Raw genomic sequence first — 23,589 nt, forward strand, 5'->3', positions numbered from 1 at the left:
AAAGGGAAATGTTGATGTTTTCAATACGATTCATGGGTATTTGGGTCTCAATAGTGGTTAGGGAAGATAACAAGGGCTTCAGAATCTAGGAAAACTTATTGGTCTCCATGGGGGCTTCAACTTGTTGACCAATATCTTATCACATTTTTTTTCTTTTACAGATAAATGACCATATGTTCCATATAATGAATATACATATTATGTATGTTACATCAAAGTTCATTGTGTCACTTGTTGAAATCAAACCCAGATGGGGATTATCCCAATAATTCCTCCCAACCACTCAGGATAAACCCAATTAAAAATATCTTATAACATTTATTCATAAAAGGGGTTTAAGTATTATATAAAATAAAGTCAATATATTGTAGGTATTTAGGGACAGAGGGGATGGGTGGTGGGGTGGTGTATGTTGGGTATACAAAGTTTACAAGTATTGGGGTGCATAGAAGTGGGTATCTAGTAAAAGTAGATGTTTTGTTTATTGGAAATATGTATTTTAGTGGTGGATGGTGGAATGTCGGAGGGGTTAGGAGGAGAGGTGTTTAACAAAAAGGTTTTGAGATACAGTTATCAATATATAGTGAAATTAGGGGTATTCTTTAATATCCCATGAATTCATATTCTACGTCTCATGTTCATTGAGTAAGTACTCTTTGTTATGCTCAAGCATTATGAAGATGCATTGAAATTCCAAATAAACATTTTATTGGATATTTGGTCTCTAAGCTAGATATGGTTGCCATTAATTAGTCTTAGGAAATAATGATGGGTCTAGGGGCCCAAATCATGGTTAAAAAGGAAAATTATGGCTTTACATAGGAAAAGGAACATTCTAGGCCTCAATTTCCATGTAACAAGTCTGCCAACCATGACACATGTCCTCTCTATGAGGTATTTAGCTTTGAGTGGTATTCCAAGTGCCAATAAGAAATTTTGCACAAAGGAAATGGGTTTAGGGATCTTGGCTATGCCCAAGAGAGAGAAATAAATCATTTTTCCTTGAAAATAATATTATAGTTCTAGAGATTTCATTATGAAACATGTCAACATGAGGTAGTTTACATATTTTTAATTTTACATAAAAATAATCCTCACATGCTCCTGTGAATTAAAAAAAAAAGGTGGGATTGCTTCTTTTTCTATATGTGTTGGATGAGTTTGCTAATTTGGTTTTAGCTTCATATTGAAGAACTTGGTGGTTTGTGTTTAAAAAGTAAAAACAAACTCTATTTTCTAGTTGCTTATTATTATATTTATTTTCGATGATATTTTTAACTATGGTCCACATATTCCATATGGAAAACAAATTATATAGTGCAGATTGGGTTAGTATTGACTTGATGATTTGAATGATTAAAATAACCTTGATTCAATCGTTGATGGGTTTACTATTGGTGGTTTATAGCCATGGTAACTTCTCATGGTATTTGATGTGATGAAGCCTATTTAATGGCTTGGAATACTCCATAGTAGGATGGTTGATGTTGGCTTGTAAGGTCTCAGTGGCCAACTGATGTAGCCTTGAGTGCATGCTATAACATAATGTACATAAAAAATAATGAAATTAATTTTCATTACTCCTATGAAGAGAAACTCTAAAAGTGTGTTGTAGTTGTTGATATTTTCCATAGAATATGTTGAGCTTATTTTGAAGTGTGGGTATTTTTCTCTCGTTAAAGGTTTTCCCTCGGGAATATTGTTTTCTATGGTTTGTTTTTCATGTTTATGTCTCTTAGTTTATCATTTCATGAGAGTGGTATGGTTCCTAGAGCCATGTATGAGTGGATAATTCTCTCTCACAAGAGAAGCACTAAATTGTGGGCTTACATGATGAAGCTATATATGTATATCAATTTTTTGGATGTTTCAAAAAGCTTAAATCCACTCACATATCTATAAATGGAATATTGTGATGGATATACCTACAAATAAAAGTGCTTCAGTCCAACTTATTAAATGCTCAAATCTGGTGATATCAAGGATCGATATGATGTATAGTATCATGTGATTTGTGTGATTAAGTATGGGTAGTGATCAATGATATATTAAAGAAAAATGGTGAAAATCCATGGTCTTAAAGTTGTGAGATCAATATCATCTTGTGAAGGAGTCAAGGAAATTGTTAGAGAGAGTTTTAGAGGATGAGAATGGCATAGATGGAGTTTAGTCTATAAGTATGATATTTAGACACATAAGAGTTAGTTAAGTTCAAATTGGTCTAATGTGACTATTAGGTCAAAATGTGATTCTTGGTGTGTTTTTTAGTATGCAATAGTTTTATTGTAATTCGATGATCACAATATGTTCAAGACATAAAGTGATCATATGACCCATATTATCCTTGATACTAACACCTATTGATTTGTAAAATAACACCCTATTGTTCCATGATCTCTATTTAAGGTGCATGGATGATCATGGCTAAGGTTTATTTCAAGATCTCTTTTATTTAAAAAAAAAATACATTTGCATTGTTAAAATTTCCTTAAGTGGTCACATTGATTGGAGCCATGGAATGTTTCCCTCTCAGGAAGTTTTAACCACATATAAATAATGGCATTACGATATTTGATATGGTTGTGTGAGTGGTTACTTAAGGTGTTCATAATATCTAGAATTCCATACTTTCCTAAAAATGGTATTAGAGCCTGTTTGAAGAGTTTCTCCCATTCATGATTAAGATCTTGAGCCCATGTTTCTACATTTACGATATTACTATTTCTATCAATTTCTATCTTGAACATACTATTCCATTGCATCTAGTGTGCTACTTTCAAATAAGAAAAATTTTCATTTCATCCCAAAATGTGTCATGCTTTTACAAGATATAGTTTTTTTCATTAGATTTATAGGTTTACAGTCTTAATGTTGGGAATAATAGTGAGAGGGGGGGTGAATCAGTATTTACAAATAAATAAACTTTTCCATTTCATAATCAGATTTATATAAACTACTTCAGTGAAGGGAACTCGCGTGTGCACGCAACTATTCTTAAGGAAACCAATGTATATCTAGTGAACTTATGATTCAGTTAGTTCATCATATGTGGATCTTTAATCAGTGCCTCAGTACTTTATTAACATTAAAAGGTAACCATGTGCAGTAATAATAGAATAAACCATCGCACATAAGCAACACACATGAACACCAAGATTTAAGGTGGAAACCCAATGTGGGAGAAAAACCACCTGCTGTTGTTGTCTTTGTCTTCTTTTAATATAAATAATAATCTATTTACAATCTTGTACTGGTGCAAACTCATACCAGTACGCAGGCACCCACCTGCAAAAGGCTACAACCTTCTCTCATTCTCCAGCTTCTACTGGAAGGAAGCTACAACCCCCTAGCTCTTGTATTGGCTGATATGTTTACTAGTACATAGGCACCAACCTACCACCTTCACTCATTCTCCAGATGCTACTGGAAGGGAGCTCCAATCCCCTGATCTAATCACCAACCACTATTGGCAGGAAGCTTTGACTTCCTCACTGAAGGCTCCAACCCTCAGTATCCTCCAGGGACCACGTTTCATAAATTTTTATACTGGATACTGCTAGTACAGAAAACTACAATATGAAGGCCACTTTTAATCAAATTTTCATACTGGACCCATCAATAACATTGAAGCTCAAAATCAATCACCACTGCAATACATACATTTTCATCAACCAATCACTGAAACCCAATCATCAATCTTTGAATCAATCACAACTGAATCAATCAATCACTAAAAACTCAATCAACTGACACTTAATCAAAATTCAACCAATCAATTGGAATAGATAGATCACTATAACTAGTACACAGATCTGAACCCAGAACACTGCATCAACAACCAGAACCAATTGTAACCTCAAAAATCATATATCAGAATGTATACGATACTTCAATGAAGCTAACCTACGTGTATATGCTACTTCCTTTAACCCAACCTGTGTATACCTCTAAGGATATTGAATCATAAACTTCTAAACCATAAACTATACCAATCAATGACATTCTAAAGATCTATTGTCATATCACAGAGTTTTAAACAGATAGCATCAAGGATAACCCTTCTTACTCAATCAATCAATTTTACTTTCAGATCTAGTGAAGACATCATTGAAAAGTAACAGTAAGACAACAACACTGGTCAGATAGATTAGTCATCCCTGAACAATAAGATTTTCTTCTGAATACACTACTTGGAAGTGCCGAACCAACGTGTATATGTGCCTTCACCAAGGTGAACCAACATATAGATATGCAAATAAAAACTTATAACTTCGCAACTATTCCAGACTTTAGATATGCCCATATCATAGCATTTAAAGGACAAAACATTTGTTAGTACTCAGATCTAGCCTATCCATTATCAGATCACATAATGATAAGTCATTATGATCCTGATCCATCATTAGATCTCATCCATCATCAAACACTCAGGTGCATACTTAGTCCAGATCAAGCAAAGCATGAGAAACCCATAACATGCATAATTTCTTTTGATCTAACACTTCATAAGATATTCATTCTGTGTACACTTAGCCCTTTGATCTTCTCCTCCTTATATAGTTTTAGCCTTTCTCAATACCTTGGACCAAAACAACACTTAGAACCTGTGGTATTCTTAGACGGGATCAAGTAACCGTTATTCCGCTCAATATTGTGGGCTAATACCATGGTATGGACCCTTGGTATTCTTTAACTTTAATTTACCTTAATTTTCCATCCCATATGTGCTTTTCCTCTTGTGAAAGTGCATGCATATGTATACGCTCTTTTTGTACAGTGAACCCGCGTATACAACTTAACATACTTAAAAACATTCTTTTTCCTCAGTTTCTTGATTCTGATATGTAGTCCTTTGTTCCATCATCCTGTTCTTCTGTACCATTACTCTTTGAACTCTGAATAGACTTGTTATAAAGGTATTTTCCATTGTATATTACTTTTGAATTGATTCCTTTGAACTGCCCTACATTTTGTCACATCTGTAAACACAACTGCCATGCATTATGTCACATCCTGTTTATACTTTTATCAATTAGTTCAGTCATCAAAGAAAAATTGTTGTCAAGGACAACACACATTAACAATCCCCCTGTATCAAACCTTTGGCCATCATCATTTTGTCACCTCTGATTTGTCCTTTAGATTCATCTAGTTACCATATACTTGTTCTACTACAAGTGGGTTGCAATCAAGTACAACACATGCATCATAATGCCAAGAATCTCCCCCTTTAAACTTGATGGAAACTACTTTGGGGTTTGGTTACCATAACCTGTAAATAACATCAAGACAAGCACCAGACTATTCTAAACATCAAGCTATTGTCCAAACACCAAGCTACTCTCCCCCTTTGACATCAAGGGAAAACGGTTGATTGACCAATGTTAAATGAACACTTCCATATCTGAACTATTGAAATGATCATTGATCATGCTCCCCCTAGGCACATGCTGAATTTCCTAATCAAACTCCCCCTTAGTACATGCTGAGATGCACTATATTGTCCATGCTCCCCCTGAGCATACACAGAGTCTACAGATTTTTTTTTGAAAGAATAACATGACTTTATAACTCAACTATGTGAGTATGACCTTCCTATCACCAATGACTCATAGATACATCAATCACCCAGCCAAGTGGGGATATACCAAATGACTCAACCACTCAACCAAGTGGGATTACATATTTGACATGATCTCAAAAGTTCATACATGACTGAATATACAATTATTACAACATAGGTCTTTACATGACCTTTACATAAAATGATATTCATGACATTTATAACAAAGACCAAAGATCTAATAAAGACCATGATAGTCATTAGTAACTATCATACACCCTATATGATATGCACCATAAGCATCTGTCAGTAGCATCCAAACCAGCAACATGTATATGTTCGTCATTGGTTCGCAAGATATGACAATGTAAATATCATCAACCTGTGACAAAGTATGCCGCATATAGATATCAACTCATCCTCTTGAAGAAAAGCTTTAACATAGTCTTCCATGAATCAACTAAGCATATGTCATATCTCCAAGAAGTAATACAAAACCATTCACATCATGTCATATGTATGTAAAAACACCATAGTCATCATCATTATGTGAGTAAGCCATGTCTCCAAATAGTCATGTCTTCAAATAGATATGTATTCATGAAACCTACAATAACACCATTCTCTTGGCCAACCAACATTATTTATCAATGTGTAATTTAAGTAATCATCCATGTATCTAGCTTCTCATCAATGTGAAAAGCAAACCATGTGCTCACAGTCATTTGCCAAACGTTCTTGATACCATCAAGAGTGGCAATCCTCAACCAATATACCATGTGAGAGCCAAGAATTATGGGAATCCTCATCCATAACTGTACCAAATGAAATTTATGCATCTATGAAGGCATGATGCATCAACATAAAATAAATGACACTTATCAAATAATGAAGTTGTGTACTCAAGCTTTGTTCTTCTCCTTGTGCTTCTGAAGATCACCATGTAAGCAACATACCATATGTACTATATGCATCATCAAAAGAGTCATCCACAATCATCCATAAACCTTATTTGAATAAAAACTATGTGGCTCCAGCAATATAAGTATCATCTAAGATTTCATCATAGGCAACTCATGACTATAGCATAGCATGATGTATCATTTAAACACTTCAACAATATAAGCATCCTCACCATTGATAAAAATCGTTATGTACCAAAGACTTCTAAACATAATGCCAACAATGCATTATTAGAAGCATTGCATATTCTCCCCCCCGAACCTGTGCCAACTATTCACTGTCAGATTTGATCATTGCATATACCAGTAAGAGTTATCAAGGCATCATCATAAACTAGTTATACATCAAGTCATCAACAACTTATGAGGGTCAAAATCATTTCTAAGTAACATCCATAGACTATAGTCATCAATCATCTAGACAGAAAAGATAATTGATAATTCTTTGAACCATATCAGACCCTTTTTCTGAGTCTGTCCCACTGCATCTTCATCAAACCATTATATACGTGACTGTGTAACTTCTAACTCATGTATATACACAACTTGTATTCATGATAACTGTGTATGAGAATTAGAACACTGAAATTTCATACTTTCAGTTCCTCCTGAGTCTATTTTGTCTATATACTGAGTTATGTCACATTTTTCTTACTGTAATTCCTTCTTCTTCCATACCTTGGAGTGTGATGATGTTTGCTCCTTTTGGTATGTTGGCCGAAATTTGCTCCTGCATTCTTTTGTTATATGCCCAAACGTTTTACATGCATAACATCTTATATGTTTCATATTCCTTCTAAAGAAATCAATGGCTTTGTGACCAAACATATTGCAAGAAAAGAAATATCCCTTAAAGTACCTAGAAGCTGATGATATTTCTGTGTGACAGTTATTAGTTTGAACCATTCTACTTCTGCATCTTGTTGTAACATGTCCAAAATTATGACATATAAAACATTCAACATTATTCATCAGAGGAAAGAATCAATTAACACTTCCATGGTTAGGAGTAAATGATTTTCTTTGAAGACTTTCTTTCCTTGGTTGTTGATGGGGTTGACCTATTATCTCCTTGTTGAGCATTTTCGATTTTGCATTTGAGTTCCTTGCTTCAATTTGTGAGCTAGATTCACCTTTAGCAGTTTCATGAAAACCAAGACCAGATTTGATGGCATGAGACCTTTGACTACTAAGAATATCATCCAAAATCTCAGTACTATCTTGAAATCGTAAAAGTTTATCCTTTTCTTCTAATTTCCTTTTTAGGATATTTACCTCAACCTAATATTTCTCTTCCTTTTCAAGATATTGCTTCTTCATGATTTCTTCAACTTTTCTGCCTTCTTCCACTTGCTGCCTTAATTTGAGAATTTCGTTTTCTTGTTCTTCAAATGCTTGAAGTAATTCTTCATTATCCTTATTTGAATTTTTAAGATCTTCTTTTAGAGAAACGACCACAACTTCAAGACATTCAGAGTAACTGGTTCTTTCTATAAGTTCCTTGGTTGTTGTGTCCTTTTTATTCACTTCATTACTCAATGATGTCACTTCATCCTGCAGCCTTTGACTTTGATCTTCCTTTTCTTTGCACTGCTTCTTTATTTTGTTTCCTTCCTCCAACTTAGCTTGTAACTTGGTAACTTCTTCTTTGTAGGCACATTCCCTTTTATCAATTAGATCTTTTTGATCTCTAATTTTGTTTGTGAGATTTTTCAATTCTACATCTATTTGATTTCTTTCTCTTTCACCCATAAGAGAAAATTCAGTTGTTTTGTTGTCACATTCGTTATCTTCAAATGAACAGAGAATTGTATCACCAGAAGACAAAAAATTCGAACCTGATAATTCTTTTTCTTTTTCATCTTCATTCTGAGGTGATTTTGAATCTGAAGAGTTGCTTCCACATAATAGCCAATCATCTCTTCCACTATTAATATTCCTTTGAGATGTATTCTTCTTTTGAGGTGCTTCTTCTTTATCTTATTTCTCATTATTTCTACGAATCTCCTTCAAGTGATCAAGCTCCTGCCAAAGGATCAGATCTGATACCAATTGTTGGGGATATTACTAAGAGGGGGGGTGAATCAGTATTTATAAATCAATAAATATTTCCATTTCATAATCAGATTTATATACGCTACTCCAGTGAAGGGAACTCGCGGGTGCAAGCAACTGTTCTTAAGGCAACCAGCGTATATCCAGTGAACTTATGATTTAGTTAATTCATCATATGTTGATCTTTAATCAATGCATCGGTACTTTATTAAACATTAAACAATAACCATGTGCAGTAATAACAGAATAAACCATCACACATAAACAACACACATGAACACCAAGATTTAAGGTGGAAACCCAATGCGAGATAAAAACCACTTGTTGTTCTTGTCTCTATCTTCTTTTAATATAAAGAATAATCTATTTAAAATCTTGTACTGGTGTAGACTCATATCAGTATGCAGGCACCCACCTATAGAAGGCTACAACCTTCTCTCATTCTCTAGCTTCTACTGGAAGGGATATATAACCCCCTAGCTCTTGTACTGGTTGATATGATTACTAGTACGTAGGCGCTCGCCTACCACATTCACTCATTCTCTAGCTGCTACTAGAAGGGAGATCCAACCCCTTGATCTAATCACAAACCACTACTGGCAGGAAGCTTTGAATTCCTCACTAAAGGCTCCAGCCCTCAGTATCCTCCAGGGACCACGTTTCATAAATTTTCAAACTAGATACTCCTGGTACACAACACTACAATATGAAGGCCACGTTTCATCAAATTTTCATACTGGACCCATCAGTAACATTGAAGCTCAAAATCAATCACCATTGTAATACATACATCTACATCAACCAATCACTAAAACCCAATCATCAATCTCTAATATAACTGAAACCCAATCATCAATATTTGATATAACTAAAACCCAATTATCAATCTCTGAATCAATCAATCACTAAAAACTCAATCAATCGACACTTAATCAAAATTCAATCAATCAACTGGAACAAATAGATCACTGTAACTAGTACACAGATTTGAACGTAGAACACTGTATCGACAACCAGAACCAATTGTAACTTCAAAAATCATATGTTAGAATGTATATACATCAATGAAGCCAACCTGTGTGTATACTCTACTTACTTTAACCCAACCTGCATATACCTCTAAAGATACTGAATCATAAACTTCTGAACCATAAACTGTACCAATCAACGACATTCTAAAGATCTACTATCATATCACAGAGTTTTAAATAAATAGCAGCAAGGATAACCCTTCTTACTCAATCAATCAATCAACCAGACGGACTCAGTCTCCTTATACAATCAATTTTACTTTTGGATCTAATGAAGACATAATTGATAAACAATAGTAAAAAAAGGATCACTAATTAGATATATCAGTCATCCCTGAACAACAAGATTTTCTTCTACATATGCTACTTGGAAGTGTCGAACCAGCATGTATATGTGCCTTCACCAAGGTGAACCAACGTATAGATCTGCAAATAAAAAATTATAACTTCGCAGCTATTCTAGACTTCAGATATGCCCATATCATAGCATTTAAAGGACAAAACATTTGTTAGCACTTGGATCTAGCCTATCCATTATCAAATCACATAATGATAAGTCATTATGATCATGATCCATCATTAGATCTCATCCATCATCAAACACTCAAGTGCATACTTAGTCTAGATCAAGCAAAGCATCAAAAAGCCATAACATGCATAATTGCTTTTGATCTAACACTTCATAAGGTATTCATTCCTTGTACACTTAGCCCTTTGATCTTCTCCTCCTTGTATAGTTTTAGCCTTTCTCAATACCTTGGACCAAAACAACACTTAGAACCTGTGGTATTCTTAGATGAGATCAAGTAACTGTTATTCCGCTCAATATTATGGGGTAATACCATGGTATGGACCCTTGGTATTCTTTAACTTTAATTTACCTTAATTTTCCATCCCATACGCGCTTTTCCTCTTGTGAAAGTGCATGCATATGTATACGCTCTTTTTGTATAATGAAACCACTTGTATATGCTCTTTTTGTACAATGAACCCGCGTATACAACTTAACATACCTGAAAACATTCTTTTTCCTCAGTTGCTTGATTCTGATATGTAGTCCTTTGTTCCATCATCTTGTTCTTTTGTACCATTACTCTGTTACCTCTGAATAGACCTATTATAAAGTGATTTTCCATTGTATATTACTTTTGAATCGATTCCTTTGAACTTCCCTGCATTTTGTCACATCTGTAAACACAACTGCCATGCATTCTATCACATCTTGTTTATACTTTTATCAATTAGTTCATTCATCAAAGAAAAATTGTTATCAAGGACAACATACACTAAGAATCTCCCTATATCAAACCTTTGACCATCATCATTTTGTCACCTCTGATTTGTCTTGTAGATTCATATAGTTACCATATACTTGTTCTTCTACAAGTGGGTTGCCATCAAGTACAACACATGCATCATAATGGCAACACTTAATAATATTTTTTTTAATAGAGTTCATATTTTAGTTTTATGTTTTTTATTTCTAGTTTTCTATTATTTTTAGTCTTCAAATGCTCTTTTCATTGTGCTTTATGTGATCTTGGAAAATTGGAAATAATGAATAAAGTGTTTTCTTGGTTGCATATGCTCTTGAAGACTGAAGGAATGTGCTCCAAGGCCTTGACCAAAAGGCTCTTCATAAGCCAATACGAGTGAATTTTCTTCTTGTATTGAGAAGTATGACTTCAAGAGTGCCTAAGATCAGGCACCAGGGTCTACCAATCATCCACATCAATGTCCAATATCTTATATTTCTTATTTAACTCCTCTTCCCATTGAGCTATGATCTGATGAACTGGGGATGAGCTCGCATGATATGTAGTGGTTTCTTCATCAATAATCTTGGAGGTGGATTTACACACATGAGTTTTGCCGGTATAAGTACTAGGAGAATGGGACGTTGTGGCCACTTTGGTCTGCTTCCCGTGACCACAGGAACCCTTGGTGGGTTTTCTTCTCCCAGAAGTAGCGCAAGCCATAGTGTTGGTGATGAGGGACCAACAAAATAGAATGAAACCAACCGAATTAAAACCATAAGGCCGACCCAGAGAGAGCCAAAAACCAAAAGCTGAGAGATTCTAGGGGTTGCACCTAGCTAGGGAACCTGTCAAGGTGATCAAATGTGAGAACCATGACCCATACAAAACCAAACGATATCTCTTTTTGCAACTAGGGCCTTAGAACAAGAGTAATCCCAAGGCTCATAGACATAAGTCCAATTAAACGCAGACTAGTGGAGGGTATCATTAAAAACCAAGCCATTTCCCTACCACGACCTTGATAATACAAGGCCACGACCACATATTACCAAAGAAAAACTTAAGTGAGTGCTCCAATGACATAACCAGAGAGACCATGGGCGGCCCATAGGCCTTACCAACAACATGCCCATGCGAGCCAACAAAACTCCAAAAAACACAGACACAAGAATATAAAAAACTAGATAACCTTCAAACGATTCAGTAACAACATGACCCTCTTCCAAGGAATGCATCTTCTAGACTGACCTATTCACAATGCATCCCTTCTTCCATGAAACCCATAGAAAATAAAGATTAGGCATGACAAAGAGATATGTGAAAATCGGAGAACATAACCGAGGCCAGCAACCTAAACCCATTGTAGGAGAACTCGAGCCCTTCAAAATATCTCGATAGAATTATTCAAAGGCCCACTGAACTGCTCTACTCCAATACTATGCCAAAACAAATCACAAATGGAGTACTTACCAATCTCACTGACGAAAAATCTGGGAGCTTATTGCCTTTTCATTCTACTACCACCTTCCCACCTTGCATTGATTGATTTTCACGATTGCGAACAAAGGTGAATTCCCTAGATCTAGTGGTATGATCTAGAACAATAGAAGACAAAAAACATGAATTTTTCCTTACAAAAATTAGAGTATGGGACAGAAGCCTACCTCGAATCTGTCTCAAGCCTTCCTTTCCTCCTTGTTTTTAAGCTCCAACTCTAGCTCCAAGTGCTATAATTAGAACCTGCACACATGATTAAAATAAGCAAATGATCCACAACATCAATGTAGAATAATGTGACTTCTCTATTCAATGAATCAACATGGAATGTAAATACATGAGTGCAAACATAACACAACACATATAGGAAAACAAGATTCTCTTTGTATTGATACATATATAATATATTTTACAACCGTAAATAGAAGGTGATCTTGTAGATGTCTCCCCAAGTTGACTTGTCCTTCCTTGTCACAAAGCACACCTCGACATCAACCCTAATGCATAAAAGTGATAACTCCTTAGGTTAAATGAATATCATAAATCCAACCTAGACCTTATGGGAGGCAGTAAATTTATAGGAGGAGGTGCTAGTTTGGGAATTCTTATCCAATTACCAATCTAGGCTTGAGATCCACTTTAGAGGGGTAGATGAGCTCAAGGGATAAGAGATAAGGTCTCCAAGGTAGAATTCGAGTTCTGTATCCATGGTAGATGGTTAAATATACCTTGGAAGCTTTCAGAAGAGGAAGCTATAGAAATATTTTTTATAAGTTTCCTGAATTTATAGAATCAACGCACCTGCAGAAAGGAGAAACTTATGTTGGCTAGCGCTGGTGACCAGGCATGCAACTTGGGTTGAGCACATGTGTGTTAAAAGGCTAAGTGCACTGAGGCTTAAAACAATGATTTTGAGTAGGCAGTCCCAGAAACTCAGACTTTGTTGGAGAATTGATGCTTAGGGATTTGTGAAGGGATGATGACAAAATGTATATCGATGTTGAATGATCTAGTTTGTAGGCCTATTGACCAGATGTGACAAAATGGGTTGTAACAACCACATTGTCCAACTTCTTCTTGCCACGGGTCTCCTTCTCACAATTAATGTATGTTTTAAAAGGGGCATACATTTCACATATGAAGTTTGTTTTCAACACCACTTTTCAAAACAACCTACTTTTATAAGAATTTTCCATCCATATTTAATTTCCTCTTTTGAAGCCATATTTTCTGAATATTTTAGTATGGCCACTCCAAGTGAATTTTTGCTTATTGATACCAAATACTTCTCATGGAAATCCCACATGGAGGATGTACTAAGAATTAAATGATTGTATTAGAATCACTTGGGAAAAAAAATCGCCCACTGATGCTAAGTAAAATGGGAAAATAAGAATGACGAAGCATGTGGTTTAATCAAAATTTCCATTTCTCCTCATCAATGATTTTATATTCAAGGAACTGAGAACTCAGAAGAAGCTTGGTAAAGGTTGAATAAAATATTTTGTGAACCTAATGTGATTAGATGTCATCAACCTAAAATTAAATCATGACTTTAAGTCCTACCGATTTATTTTCTATTAAATATTATTTATCTAAGTTCAAAATGCTAATGCATTTACTTAGCTATCAAGTTGATCTAAAGGATGACAACTATCTATCTATCTATATATCTATATATATATATATATATATATATATATATATATATATATATATATATATATATAGATATATATATATATATATATATATATATATATATTTCCTTCTCTTGGATCTTTTTGTGACTCTTTGATTAGAGAGCAGGATAAGCTCTTGCATATTGCAGTGATCAACATTATAGGTACATTTAACAAACAATGCCCTAGTGGTCCAAAATAATGATAAAACCAAGAATTCAAAGAAGCAACATCCCTACAAAAACAAGTAAAACAGGAGTCCCAAACCCTCTTACCCAACTTGTACTCCCAATGGTAATAAAGGACTCAAACAGTAAGTTGATTGATACACATTGCAATTATTGTGGTAAATATGGTCATCTAGAATCAAATGTTTTAAAAATATGGAGGCCTTGGAAGCATCAATTAAGAGGCATAAAATTAATCTTGATTCTTCTTCTAACACTTTTTCTCATTGACATGCACTTTCTTCTTCTAATTTCTCTTTCAATGCAACCTCTGCTTGTACTAATGAATGGCTTATTGATTCTAGAGCATCTTATCATATAGCTAAGAATATATTTTTTTCTACTCTTAGTGATTATAACACCAAAGAAATATTTGTTGGCGATGATAAATCTTTTAGTGTTGTAGGGTCTAGGAATAGTACAAGTAGAAAATGGTCATTTCAATGATGTATTATGTGTCTCAAGCTCTTCCTACAACCTTATATTAGTATATCATATCATTCATTCAAGCGAAGGTTAAAAAAATAGAGTTTTCACCTCAACAACTTATAATTAAGGATTTAAAAGATCTTAAGCATGTCCTTGCTACTGTGATAGTTGAGCATATAACTAGTTTGTACAAGTTTGACAACTTTGGGCCATCAAATTTTCCCTTATTTTTTTATTTCTTAGAGTGATGACTTAAGAAAATTTGGCATGAGTAACATGATCATTTAAATTATCGCTCTTTGCAACAACTTTGTAATCAAAATATGGTGATTGGTCTTCCTCTCATTTCTTGTATAGACGGGGTTTATGCTGATTGTGTTCATGATAAACATTATTAGGATAGCTTTGAAAAACATACCTCTTGGAATTCCTTAGCCTCTTTGTAGCTTCTTCATAGTTATTTCTGTGGTCCAATTTCTTCTCCATTCTCTAGCCTCTTAACTTTCATTTATGACTTCTCTAGATGCATTTGGCTTTATGACTTCTTAAAGCTTAAGAGTGAAGTTTTTGACTTTTCTTGGCCTACAAGGCCCTTGTAGAAAAATAATCTAGACATCAACTGCAAAGGTTAAGAACAAATAATGGAGGTGAATATGTCAACAACAAATTCAAAACTTATTGTGTTGCATAGGGAAATAAAATGCAACATATTGTTCCATATGCACCACAACAAATTGGTATTACCAAAAGAAATAATAACACATTAAAGGAAATAGCTAATTATATGATTCAATCTAAGTGATTAAGTATTATTATTTTGAGGAAGCAATCAACTATGCAAATCACATAGTAAATCAAACTCTTGCAAAGGATTTAAAAACTATAACATTGAAAAAAACATGGACTAACATTACGCCATATGTAAGCCACTTATGTCTCTTTGATAGTGTAACATTGGTTAACATTTATGTTAAAAAAGGAAAGCTTTATAAACTAAAAGTAAGAAGTGTATTTTTGGTAAAAGGGTTTAGACTTCCTTAGACTCACTCCAATGAAATAACCATTAAAATAGATTTTAAATTGGATGAAAATCTCTTGATATGTGAGCTCAATATGGAAATTGTTCTCTCATTGTTTTTTGTGCCTTCTTTAACATTTGTGCCACCTGTTATTCATATTTTGGTTTGTTATTTAGATGATGATAATGAGGATGAAATCCACTTTCACCTATTTACCTTCTTCAAGCTAAATCCATCAAAAATGAACCTACACTAGCGCCACATATTCCCAAATGGGTCCACTCAACACGAGAAGTAGCTAGTGATCTTTTTGGTGATCACACATATCAACATCAAACTAATTCACAATTCTAGTAAGCCTCCTCTATTTTGGCTCAATTTTTTAGAGGCACATTATACTTGGGATCTTGTCCCTCTTCCAAAAGGAAAACAAATTGTTAGATGTAAATGGGTATGTCAAACTAAGTATGTATCAAATGTAAGTGTTGAAAGGCATAAGGTTCAATTAGTTTCTAAAGGATTCTCTCAAGTTGAAGGGATTGACTGCAATGAAAATTTTCCCCTATTGCCAAAATGAATTCCAATCACCTTGTTCTATCCCTTACTACCTCACATGAATGGGAGTTCCATTAGATCAATGTGAAATATGCCTTATTCACGAGGATATAAAAAAAAAAAGATCTACATGGAACAACCTCTTAGTTATGCTAAAAGTGACTCCATCCTTGTTTGTTGTCTCAAGAAATCTACCTATGGTATTAAACAATCTACTTAGGCATGGTATACCAAAATGGTTTACATTATTCTTGACACTAGCTTCTATAGCTACTTTACCCCAATTTCTACACCAAGAAAGTAGGAAGTCATTTCATAATCATTTTTCATTATGTTGATGACCATATCATAATTGGTAGTGTCCTTAAACTTTTAACCCATGTGAAATGAATCCTTAAAAGGAAGTTTGAAATGAAAAACTTAGGTTATTTGCATGATTACCATGCCCTCTAGGCATTGCAAACAAAGGAAGGAATTTCTATTTCCCAACCTAAGTAAGAGTGTGAACTTCATTGGCATTTTCACATGGAATATTGTAAATCAACTCATTCTCCTTTCAGTCAAGAGACAAAATTGTTGCCACCTGCACTACACATGAAGTTGATGCAACTTTATACTATTAGTTAATTGGAAGTATCTTATAATTGACTCATATACATAATGATATTTCCTTTGATATTCGCCTTGTTGCGCAGTATATGCAATCACCCATAAAAGTCATTGGAAAGTAGAAAAAGGATGCTTTAGTATATTCGAGGTACAAATTAGTTTGGGATACATTGTAGTTTGGGGGACTCCTTTATTGGTTGGTTTCACTATTTCAAACTGGGCTATAAACCTAATGATTAAAAGTCTACTATAGATTAGGTTTTCATTCTTGGTTCTAGACCCGTCACTTGGAAGTGTAAGAATCAGTAGGCCATTTCTCTTTCTTTTCAAAGATTGTATTTCAACAACAACATTTGACCACCCTTCGATGTGACAATCAAAGTGTAATCAATCTTTCAAAAGATCCAATTCAACATCAACAAAATAAACACATTTAGCTACAAAAGTACTTCATCAAAAATCTCACTGATGATCCAATTATTGAAGTGCTCTTTTCCTTATAGATGATCAAGGTGCAAACATTTTCACAATCTCTAATAGAAGTGAATTTTTCTAAACTTCAATCTATGTTAGGATTTTAGGAAGTTTTCATTAATTGGGGATAAGTTCTAATGCCTATTTACTTCTCTTATTGTGTTACCTTTGTAAATCCTTAAATTCTATTCCAAGTTGTTCTTTAGGGGGGATGTTAAGATATTTAGACATATGAGTTAGTTAAGTTCAACTTTCTCTAATGTGTCTACCAGGTAAAACTATGTTGCTTTGGTATGCATTAGTTTCATTGCAATCAAATAGTCATCATATGTTCTAGACATAGAATGACCATATGAGTCATATTCTCCTCGATATAAACAAGTATCGATCCATGTCTTATAACCTGATTCATCTATGATCTCTATTTAAAATGCATGGAGGGTGATGACTAATGATCGATTCTAAAAGATATCTTATGTACAATGTTTTATTTTTCATTAATAAAAATTCCTCATGCAGTCATGTTGGTTGGGGTCATGGATCATTACCCTCTAAAAGGGTTTTAATCACATAAAAATATTGGTGTTATGATATTTGATTTGGTTTTGAGAGTGGTTATTGAAGGTGTTTGTTTGTTCTCAAATACTCTAAACAATACCACATTAATCAAGTACAAATACCTCCATGTACACTTTAATGTTTTGTATTTTTCATACACACATAGGCTCTAAAGCATACCTCAACATCTTATGCTAAAGTGTCTATTTCTTGTGTTGGTTACTATTGGACTCTCAAATTGTCTTCAATTTTGACATCTTTTTTTCTTCTTTTTCATCCACTTCACATATATATTAGTATATATTTACATGTTATAAGGTCATCAATGATATTTTAGTCATAACAAAAGTTATCAAATCATTTAACGCCCATAATCTAGAACTTCTTTATGAAATTGATTACAATACCTCTTTGGCTACTAAATTGTAACATTTTTGTAGCTGACTGAATTTTTTGTAGCTCAATCCATGGTTAGATAGAAACAAGAGACTTTAAAAGCAAACAAAGGATATGGGAAATTGGAAAATTTTAAGGAAATTCTCATCCACCTATTGTTCCAACTCAAGAGATCGATTGGATTGAGGATCCCTTTATTCAAACATTGCATTCAACGCCATTTTGTTCATAATTTTTCTTTTAAGGAAGTGGTTTCAACATCAAGTGACCGTGGAAAAAATGTTGTTAAGCAAGCAAGTTTATGTGGCTGATGTTTAGAAGAATATTTGCATGATTTTATACGACAAAGCAAATCATGCCAGTCTATTTCTTAATTAAGGTAATAAACTATGCTATTGATCTCTAAAATTGCCTCTCGTCATTTCTTTCTATTTTATTTTTTATTCATGGATGTATAAATAAATGTTACAAACATCAGAATTGGAATAAAATTGGAAAGGGTGAAAAAAAACCAAAAAATTGTAAAAATCAGGAAAACTATCGGTAAAAATCGGCAAACATCAGCAAAATCAAGATACCATCAAAATATACGCAAACATCGGCTAGGCCAAAAAATCTTGATTTCAAGATAAAATCAAGATATTTCGAGATGTTTGCAACACTGGTATAAATATCTCCTTGCTCCGTGAGTTGAGATAATAGATAATAAATGGTAATTACTTTGTTTTAAGTGGTGCAAACACTTGACTTTTATCAATGCAAATACTATGTTCCTGAAAAGAAAATGCGTCCATAGTAGATTTGATTTGAAGTTTATAACACCTTACACTCAATAGGAGGCCCCCCTAGAGAGTTGTAAGATAGGTTAGATGTTTTTATTTCATTTTTATTTAAATTAGTCACAATCGAATTTTCATTTAGCTTGCTCTTTTTCATTTATGTTCAATTACTTACAATTGATTTCACTGTACAAGATTGGCACTCACTAAAAATTAAAAACAACCAAGATAATATATCAAATTGTCAGTTTTCTTCCTTTAAGATTTCCAATTAGTTTCAAATTTAAATGGTTGAATTAATTCAGTCCTTCATTGCACACATTAGTAATCCATCATAAGTTGAAATTTCATTTTGAATAGTTGGGTTTTGAACAAGTATTGATTATGTTGATAGAATAGGATTTTGATTCATCACAAAGGATTTCATTCCAGGAATTATATTAGTTCTTTCAATTTTATGCCATTAGAATAATTTCTTTGATTCAATGCAATTAGAAACATATATTTCCATTTGATGCGGTAAGGTCAGTTCTTTCAATTTCATACAATTAGATGGTCTTTTAATTTCATGTTTTTTTGTTTGTCAAGTGATCTGTGTTTATTCAGGCTTGACCCATTTCTTGAGAAATTGTGACCCAAGGGCATCTAAGCCATCAAAATCAATCAGGGATCACACCCAGCCTGGGCCACACCATCCCTAAGTTGACTAGATTTTAGCGTGTTTCCTCCCCCTAGCGCGGGCACAACAACCTCTGTGAGGTTTGATCCTAGGTCGCCTTGCTAACAAGGCCCATCCTCAACCGGTTGTGCTAGTGGGACTTGACGTATTTTAATTTCATGTTAATTTCATGTTAGATGGTGAACTTAGGATTGGTGGAGGAAGAGGCAGAGGAGGAAATAGATGAGGTGGATAAGGTGGTAGAGGTAGAATGGGAGAACAAGACCCTTATGGATTCCCTATCTTTGATGAAGATACCACAACCAAAATGAAAAAGATCTCACCTTCTATTTGTTGAAGAAAGTGTAACTAGGTTCGGTCTTCATAATGACATGTAATTATGAATGATGTAAATGATGTAATAAAGAAAACAAAATTATTTTTGTTAGCCTTGTTGCATGGGTTTCACGAGCAAGAATTTTATGTATAGATGGCTCCCATTGAGATCCTTAGGATTTTTCTTTAAAGGTAAAAGAGTCAATGTCATAAATAACCCTTCTTGGGCATGTATTTCATTCATAAATAATGACAAGTAGCCCTCCAAATTACAAGCACAATCCTCTTCTTCATGGCAACATGTAAATCATTTTTAAAATAGTCATGTTAGCTCAAATAAGGAGACACACTAGTTCACTCTGTCATGTCATCTCAAATGTAGAGGCAGACCACTATATATATGCAGCTAGGGTCACCACATAAAGTATGAAAACTCAGATTCCACTGTAATTTCATATGGGTACAGTGAGGCTCGGGAATCTCGGATATCTCTGCTACTTCAAGGTAATTACAGTGAGTAATCATAGTCACAAAAATCTCGGGGCCTCATGAATTTTTGAAGGACTGTCACAGGAAAAGGGTCTCGGATGCCATAGTGATGAAATTTTGGAAGTTTGACTATGGTACAATATTCAGATACCTTGGTGCAGTCTTGGTGATCATTGTCCATAGTATAGTGATAATGATGAAGATCTCGATATACTAAATATAGTCACATTCTAGGCATTAGTGTAAGGAGAAGGATCTCAGTAATACACTCTCGACATACTAGGCATCGGTGTGATGAATCATCTCGATTATCCAAGAGTGACACTTTGTCTTGGCATGCCTTTTGGATGATGGTAATCATGATCTCAGCCATGATCTTCAAGGTCATCATATTGATGAAGATATCAGTGGTGCAATAGCGATGGCCTCAGTGGTGCAACAAATATGATGATCTCAGTAGTGACAAAGAAGAGGATTGGTGTCTTGGTCTTGGAGTGGCCTAATAGGTCAAGGGTCATGTTCTTGGTATTCGTTAATTGGAATCTCTATAAGAAGAATCTTGTGTGGGTTTTTCTCTCAAAGAGTGAGAGGTTTTGGCCCTGGCAGAAAGCCAACATCTTGTGTTCTTGTCTCTTTGTTTTTGGTAACTATTTGATGAATATAAGAAGAAAAACTCTAATAATAACAAGTGAAGATTGTGCTAAGAAGAAGAAGTTAAAAATACCTCACAAATAATTATCATGGAAATAAGAATCTCATTATCTTCATTGCCTTAGATTCTTCAACACTATTCTCCCTAATTTTCATGGCTTAAGAATTGAGGATCTTGAGACACTTCTTTTTGAGTTTGAAGTATTATGTAGATCATATGACTATTTACTTGATACTCAAAAGTTGAATTTGTTTCCATCCACTCTGAGAGATGGAGCCCTTAAATGGTACATGGGTCTAGGAACACACTCTATTAGAACATGAGATGAAATGAAGAGATTGTTCCTAGAAAAATATAAATATTATTGTATGTGTCGTAACCTTAAGGATGAAGTCTTTAAGATGATGCAAAAGGAGGATGAAAAACTTGAAGATGTGGTTAAAATATTTGCCTACAATATTAAAAGGGTTAAGGTGCACAATTTAGATGTGGAGACACTAAAAACTCTTTTTCTAAAGACTATAAGAAATGAGTGGATTGATATTATCAATTTAATGAGAAAAGGAGATGTTTTCACAACTATAATTTAATGAAATATGTGAGTTGTGCAAACATATTTCAAGAGGAAGGGTTAGATATGGTAAGAACCCAAGAGATCTAGTCATGTCGAGAGTCAACAAATATGCATCTGGAATAATAAGTACAGCATAATTAGTCAATTTGCTTGATAATTTCAAAATTGATATCCTTGGAAATCTTAGTGAACAAATAGATACTCTAAAGATACAAAACAAGTAAAAAGATAAGAATGATGCATTATATATTTTATGTCCTAGGTGTGGGAAAAATAATTGTCTAGGAGAATGTCCTCTTGATAGTGTGGATATCTGTGACATATGTGTTGAAAACCATGATTCAAAATAATGTCCCTCAATACCTAGGCTTAAGGTTGTCTTTTAGGATGAAGTTGGATCAAGTCAAGCTGAATCATTTTGCTTTATTGCTAAAAGAACATGCCAGTCCCAACAAACATGTATGGAACAAGGTACCAATACTTAATATCAATCATATGCTTAACCACAAAGCAATTGGAATGCACCTATTCCTTGGAAACATTGGCCACATCAAAATCCATCTTGGGAACGAGGTTGGAAAAATTCTTACTATAGAAATCCCTAGTATCCTTAATTCCAACAACCATATCCTCCATACCAACCTTAGTACTACCCTCCTTAATCTACTCAAGCACAATTTCAAACACAACCATCAAATAAACCACTTCCATTACCATCCACTACATTTCCTCATAAATCCAATCAACTACCTGCTCAACCACTTCCGAATCCAAATACTAAAAATCCTCAATAACCCTGCTATAATGTTGAGGGCTAAAACAATGTCGAGGGCTAAAATTTTCAAACCTGCATGATAACCCTTTAGGTATAAATGATGTCCAACTTAGATTTGGTAGGGTTTTGGAAAATAAATCACCATTAGTTATCATCCAATCATTTAAAGAGGATAAGGTTCCTGAAAAGGAAACACTACTTGATTAAGAAAATATTCTTGGAGAGGAATATGTTCCTACTCAATTAGATGACAACCAAATAAATCCAATTCCTCTAGTAGAACAACCTTCCATTTCCTTACAAAATCGTCCTTTTCTTGAACGACTTAAAATTGATAAGGGAGTATAAAGGAAAATTGTTTTATTTGAATATGATATGCTAGATGAATTGAAAAATGTTTGCATCAAAATTCCTTTACTTCAAGATATAAAAGAAATACCTATATTTGCAAAAAAAAATAAGGGAGTTGTGCATTAAAAAACTAGGAAGAAAAATAAAAGATGTTAAGAAGATTCACTTGGTAGGAAAGATTGAAGATATTATGATGGGGAAACCAATAGTTAAAAAATATCTATATCATGGTAGCCCCATTGTAAAAATCCACATCAATGGTATTGAGATTCCAAACACTTTGACTGATTTAGGAGTATCCATTAATATTATAAGCAAACAAATTATGGATCAATTAAAGCGTCCCAATCTTTAATATACCCCAACTTTACTATAATTAGAATATAGATCCATTGTCAAACCAAATGGTATATTAGAAGATGTGTATGTATCTTTAGATTCATGGGACTATCTTATTGATTTTATGATTTTAACTCCCAAGAATAATCTAGGAGGCCATCCATTTATTTTTGGTAGACCTTGGCTAACTACAACTGATGCATTCATAAGTTGTAGATATGGTGATATGTACATTTATGATGGTAGCTATACTAAAAAATTCACATTGTACCCACCTGCAAAAACAATAACTGAAGTAGAAAGTGGAGTTTGGATATATT

Source organism: Pinus tabuliformis, chromosome Q, assembly GCF_031772625.1.
Source record: "Pinus tabuliformis cultivar Carrire ecotype Pingquan chromosome Q, CPIR1, whole genome shotgun sequence".
In the NCBI taxonomy this organism is placed as follows: domain Eukaryota; kingdom Viridiplantae; phylum Streptophyta; class Pinopsida; order Pinales; family Pinaceae; genus Pinus; species Pinus tabuliformis.